The following is a 6908-nucleotide window of genomic DNA, read 5'->3' on the forward strand; positions in this document are numbered from 1 at the left end:
AATGCACTCCCGGTTAGCCAATGTGCGGGAGCACTGGTTGGTCGGCCCAATTGAGGTAGTATGTACATGAATGTATAGTTAAAGTGACTATGCATATATGATAAACAGCAGCATAAAAAGAGGGGTTGGGGGGGGGGGCACACAATTCAAATAGTCCGGGTAGCCATTTGATTACCTGTTCAGGAGTCTTATGGCTTGGGGGTAAAAACTGTTGAGAAGACTTTTTGTCCTATACTTGGCACTCCGGTATCAAATCAAATCAAATCAAATTTATTTATATAGCCCTTCGTACATCAGCTGATATCTCAAAGTGATGTACAGAAACCCAGCCTAAAACCCCAAACAGCAAGCAATGCATGTGAAAGAAGCACGGTGGCTAGGAAAAACTCCCTAGGAAAAACTCCCTAGAAAGGCCAAAAACCTAGGAAGAAACCTAGAGAGGAACCAGGCTATGAGGGGTGGCCAGTCCTCTTCTGGCTGTGCAGGGTGGATATTATAACAGAACATGGTCAAGATGTTAAAATGTTCATAAATGACCAGCATGGTCAAATAATAATAATCATAGTAGTTGTCGAGGGTGCAACAAGCACGTCCGGTGAACAGGTCAGGGTTCCATAGCCGCAGGCAGAACAGTTGAAACTGGAGCAGCAGCACGGCCAGGTGGACTGGGGACAGCAAGGAGTCATCATACCAGGTAGTCCTGAGGCATGGTCCTAGGGCTCAGGTCCTCCGAGAGAAAGACAGAAAGAGCGAATTAGAGAGAGCATATTTAAATTCACACAGGACACTGGATAAAACAAGAGAAATACTCCAGATGTAACAGACTGACCCTAGCCCCCCGACACATAAACTACTGCAGCATAAATACTGGCGGCTGAGACAGGAGGGATCAGAAGACACTGTGGCCCCATCCGATGATACCCCCGGACAGGGGGTATCATCAGATATACCGCTTGCCATGCTGTAGTAGAGAGAACAGTCTACGACCGGGGTGGCTGGGGTCTTTGACCATTTTTAGGGCCTTCCTCTGACACCGCCTGGTGTAGAGGTCCTGGGTGGCAGGCAGCTTAGCCCCAGTGGTGTACTGGGCCGTACGCACTACCCTCTGTAGTGCCTTGTGGTCAGAGGCCGGACATGAGTGCTACGGGTCTGAAGTCATTTAGGCAAGTTGCCTTTGTGTTCTTGGGCACAGGGACTATGGTGGATAACCTGCCTAAATAACTACCGACCCGTTACACTCACGTCTGTAGCCATGAAGTGCTTTGAAAGGCTGGTCATGGCTCACATCAACACCATCATTCCAGAAACCCTAGACCCACTCCAATTTGCATACCGCCCCAACAGATCCACAGATGATGCAATCTCTATTGCATTCCACACTGCCCTTTCCCACCTGGACAAAAGGAACACTTATGTGAGAATGCTATTCATTGACTACAGCTCGCCGTTCAACACCATAGTGCCCTCAAAGCTCATCAATAAGCTAAGGACCCTGGGAATAAACACCTCCCTCTGCAACTGGATCCTGAACTTCCTGACGGGCCGCCCCCAGGTGGTGAGGGTAGTTAACAACACATCCACCACGTTGATCCTCAACACGGGGGCCCCTCAGGGGTGCATGCTCAGTCCCCTCCTGTACTCCCTGTCCACTCATGACTGCAAGGCCAGGCACGACTCCAACACCATCATTAAGTTTGCTGATGACACAACAGTTGTAGGCCTGATCACCGACAACGACGAGACAACCTATAGGAAGGAGGTCAGAGACCTGGCCGTGTGGTGCCAGGATAATAACCTCTCCTTCAACGTGATCAAGACAAAGGAGATGATTGTAGACTACAGGAAACCAAGCATGCCCCATTCTCATCGACGGGGTTGTAGTGGAGCAGGTTGAGAGCTTCAAGTTCCTTGGTGTCCACATCACTAACAAACTAACATGGTCCAAGAACACCAAGACAGTAGTGAAGAGGGCATGACAAAAACTATTCCCCCTCAGGAGACTAAAAAGATTTGGCATGGGTCCTCAGATCCTCAAAAGGTTCTACAGCTGCACCATCGAGAGCATCCTGAGTGGTTGATTCACTGCCTGGTATGGCAACTGCTCGGCCTCCGACCACAAGGCACTACAGAGGGTAGTGCGTATGGCCCAGCGCATCACTGGGGCCAAGCTTCCTGCCACCCAAGACCTCAAAAGCAGGCGGTGTCAGAGGAAGACCCTAAATATTTTCAAGCACTCCAGCCACCCTAGTCATAGACTGTTCTCTATGCTACAGCACAGCAAGTTACATTTTAGTCATTTAGCAGACGCTCTTATTCAGAGCGACTTACAGTAGTGAATGCATACATTTCATACAATTTCTTAATTTTTTTTGCTGGCCCCCCGTGGGAATTGAACCCACAACCCTGGTGTTGCAAACACCACGCTCTACCAACTGAGCTACAGGGAAGGCTATGTGGTGCTGGAGCGTCAATTCTAGGTCCAAAAGGCATTGCTGACTGCAAGACCACTTGTAGAGACCTGCAGTTGTCCCTGGGGCCCCTACTGAACCAGAAAGCAAAAACATCAGGATGCATTACAGCTTTGATTTTGCTAAAAAAGTAAGCAACATTTCCTGCTTTATACTGATTAGATGATGATAGATAGATAGATAGATAGATAGATAGATAGATAGATAGATAGATAGATAGATAGATAGATAGATAGATAGATAGATAGATAGATAGATAGATAGATAGATAGATATACACTTTCTTTATATACAGTTGAAGTCAGAAGTTTGCATACACTTAGGTTGGAGTCATTAAAACTCGTTTTTCAACCACTCCACAAATTTCTTGTTAACAAAGTATAGTTTTGGCAAGTCATTTTTCCAACAATTGTTTATAGACAGATTATTTCACTTATAAATCACTGTATCACAATTCCAGTGGGTCAGAAGTTTACATACACTGAGTTGACTGTGCCTTTAAATAGCTTGGAAAATTCCAGAAAATGATGTCATGGCTTTAGAAGCTTCTGATAAGCTATTTGACATCATTTGAGTCAATTGGAGGTGTACCTGTGGATGGATTTCAAGGCGTACCTTCAAACTCAGTGCCTCTTTGCTTGACATCATGGGAAAATCAAAATAAATCCACCAAGACCTCAGAAAAATAACTGTAGACCTCCACAAGTCTGATTCATCCTTGGGAGCAATTTCCAAATGCCTGAAGGTACCACGTTCATCTGTACAAACAATAGTATGCAAGTATAAACACCATGGGACTACGCAGCCGTCATATCGCTCAGGAAGGAGACACATTCTGTCTCCTAGAGGAACGTACTTTGGTGAGAAAAGTGAAAATAAATCCCAGAACAACAGCAAAGGACCTTGTGAAGATGCTGGAGGAAACAGGTACAAAAGTATCTATATCCACAGTAAAACGAGTCCTATATCGACATAACCTGAAAGGCCGCTCAGCAAGGAAGAAGCCACTGCTCCAAAACCACCATAAAAACGCCAGACTATGGTTTGCAACTGCACATGGGGACAAAGATCGTACTTTTTGAAGAAATGTCCTCTGGTCTGATGAAACAAAAATAGAACTGTTTGGCCATAATGACCATCGTTATGTTTGGAGGAAAAAAGGGAGGCTTGCAAGCCGAAGAACACCATCCCAACCGTGAAGCACGGGGGTGGCAGCATCATGTTGTGGGGGCGCTTTGCTGCAGGAGGGACTGCTGCACTTCACAAAATAGATGGCATCATGAGGGAGGAAAATTGTGTGGATATATTGAAGCAACATCTCAAGACATCAGTCAGGAAGGTAAGACTTGGTCGCAAATGGGTCTTCCAAATGAACAATGACCCCAAGCGTACTTCCAAAATTGTGGCAAAATGGCTTAAGGACAACAATGTCAAGGTATTGGAGTGGCCATCACAAAGCCATGACCTCAATCCCATTGAAAGTTTGTGGGCAGAACTGAAAAAGCTTGTGCGAGCAAGGAGGCCTACAAACCTGACTCCTGTCAGAGGAGGAATGGGCCAAAATTCCCCCAACTTATTGTGGGAAGCTTGTGGAAGGCTACCCAAAACGTTTGACCCAAGTTAAACAATTTAAAGGCAATGTTACCAAATACTAATTGAGTGTATGTAAACTTCTGACCCATTGGGAATGTGTTGAAAGAAATAAAAGCTGAAAAAAATCCTTCTCTCTACTATTATTCTGACATTTCACGTTCTTAAAATAAGGTGGTGGTCTTAATTGACCTAGGACAGCAAATTTCTACGAGGATTAAATGTCAGGAATTTTAAATGTATTTGGCTAAGGTGTATGTTAACTTCCGACTTCAACTGTATATATACAGGACCAGTCAAAAGTTTGGACACAATTAGTCATTCCAGGGTTTTCTGCATTTTGACTATTTTCTACTTAAGAGAATAAGAGTGAAGACATCATAACTATTAAATAACACATATGGACTCGTGTAGTAACCAAAAAACTGTTTAACGAATCAAAATATTTTAGATTCTTCAATGTATCCACCCTTTGCCTTGATGACAGCATTGCACACTCTTGGCATTCTCTCAACCAGCTTCATGAGGTAGTCACCTGGAATGCATTTCAATCAACAGGTGTGCCTTGTTAAAAGTTAATTTGTGGAATTTCTTTCCTTAATGTATTTGAGCCAATCAGTTGTGTTGTGACAAGGTAGGGATGGTATACAGAAGACAACCCTATTTGGTATAAGACCAAGTCCATATTTTGGCAAGAACTGCTCAAAAAAGCAAAGAGAAATGACAGTCCATCATTTCTTTAAGACATGAAGGTCAGTCAATACAGAACATTTTAAGAACTTTGAAAGTTTCTTCAAGTACAGTTGCAAAAACCATCAAGTGCAATGATTAAACAGGCTCTCATGAGGACCGCCACAGGAAAGGAAGACCCAGAGTTACCTCTGCTGCAGAGGATACGTTCATTAGAGTCACCAGCCTCAGAAATTGCAGCCCAAAGAAATGCTTCACAGAGTTCAAGTTACAGACACATCTCAACATCAACTGTTCAGATGAAACTGTGTGAATTAGGCCTTCATGGTCGAATTGCTGCAAGGAAACCACTACTAAAGGACACCAATAAGAAGAGACTTGCCTGGGCCAAGAAACACGAGCAATAGACATTAGACCGATGGAAATCTGTCCTTTGGTCTGATGAGTCCAAATTTGAGACTTTTGGTTCCAACCGCTGTGTCTTTGTGAGACTCAGAGTACAGTGGTTCCTCGATTAAATGTTTTGAGATTATGCCGCTGGATTTAGAGGTAATTTGTGGTTTAGTACGTTACCCTGCATCACTGCTTCATTGCTCAAGACCACTGCAAGGGGGAGTTAGAGCACTGATTATGCTTTTGGGTCCCAAGGCCTAATGTGTCTCTACCTGACAATGAATGGGCGATATAAACCAAATAGAAACTGATAATTGTGCACAACTTCAAAATTGAACTTCAATTAACTGAATGATGAGGATGAAGAAGGTGATTGAATTAATTTAGAATCCTCTAAATGTATTTATTGGCAGAGAGCCATATAGATTGCAAAATAGTTGGGAAGAGATTTTTGATGGCACATGGTTTATGAATTGACACGCAATTTTCCGTTCCTCCTGAAAGCACTAACAGTCAAATGCATTCTCTCCGTCACCCACACACACTTTAAACATTTGGATAATAAAGCATTCAAAGGCTGACATTGGTTGATTTTATGCATTCATGAATTAAATTGCTTTAGCTGACGCTGCAGTTCATCTGATGAAGGTGCACATGGGCCTATTTATATAATGAATTCTGGGGGGCAGAAATTAAATATTAAAGATTACAACCACTCACTTGCGGTTTTTGGAAAATGAAATCATCTCCAAAATATCGTTATTTTTTAAATAAGGACTTAAACAAGGAAAATTAGATTGTGAACTCTGCAAACAACGTTTCCAGTCAGAATGAGAATGGTAAATGACTGTAATTAATACATTCATTCAATACATTGGAACACAAAATAAGCCATCTATCCATCCATTATGGGCTTTTAGCAGGACAACAGACTCTTGCCAAGAAGGAGGGTAGGGGGAGAATTGTATCATTACGAATGAATGTTTTCAGTTGATGCCAAACAAGTTCGATCGGGTTTAAATCAGGAGACCTATATGTAGAGATGAACAAAACATTTTGTAGATATACTGTAGGCCGACCGAAGGTGTTGTAGGTATTTTATTGATTCATTTTTATTTAACCTTTATTTTACTACATAAAGGTCTACTTACATACCTTAAGGGACACGAGTGGCATTTCCCGTATGATTGACGAGGATCTCCATATTGCAAATGTACAGTCCCTTATTAGACGTCTGCCAGTGTTGTTAAAATAGGCCGACGGCCTCAGGTCGTCCCCCAGGGCCCAGTCTTCCGGCAATTCATCATATAGTCTCTAGGACATTTGGTTTCCGCATTATAACATTTTACATTTTTTTACATTTTTCTGCTGTACCGTAACATTGCACCAGATGGCGACTGGCTCCTTATGGCAAATGGACAAAACATCACCAAATGGACATGGCCGTTTCTGATAAACGGAAAAGACTTTGAAGATGGAACTTGGTGAACACAGGTTTGGCCAAATGTACTTTAAGCCCAGAAACAAGATGGCGTCGAGGCCTCAACGACCTTTGAGTTAATGCCCATTTTCTAGGATTAAAGGTAGAAAATGGTAATACAGCGCTAATTTGACCGCTTCACATAAAAGTACATAAACCTGTGGTGTGAGGAAAAATAGAACCAGCCATTCATCTATCATAATTTACGAGAAATCGTACAACGTCCTTTTGATGATGGTTAAACAAATGTTTGTTTGTTTAAAATAAATATAGAGATCCAGTTGCGG

Source organism: Salmo salar, chromosome 03, assembly GCF_965601325.2.
Source record: "Salmo salar chromosome 03, fSalSal1, whole genome shotgun sequence".
NCBI lineage: Eukaryota > Metazoa > Chordata > Actinopteri > Salmoniformes > Salmonidae > Salmo > Salmo salar.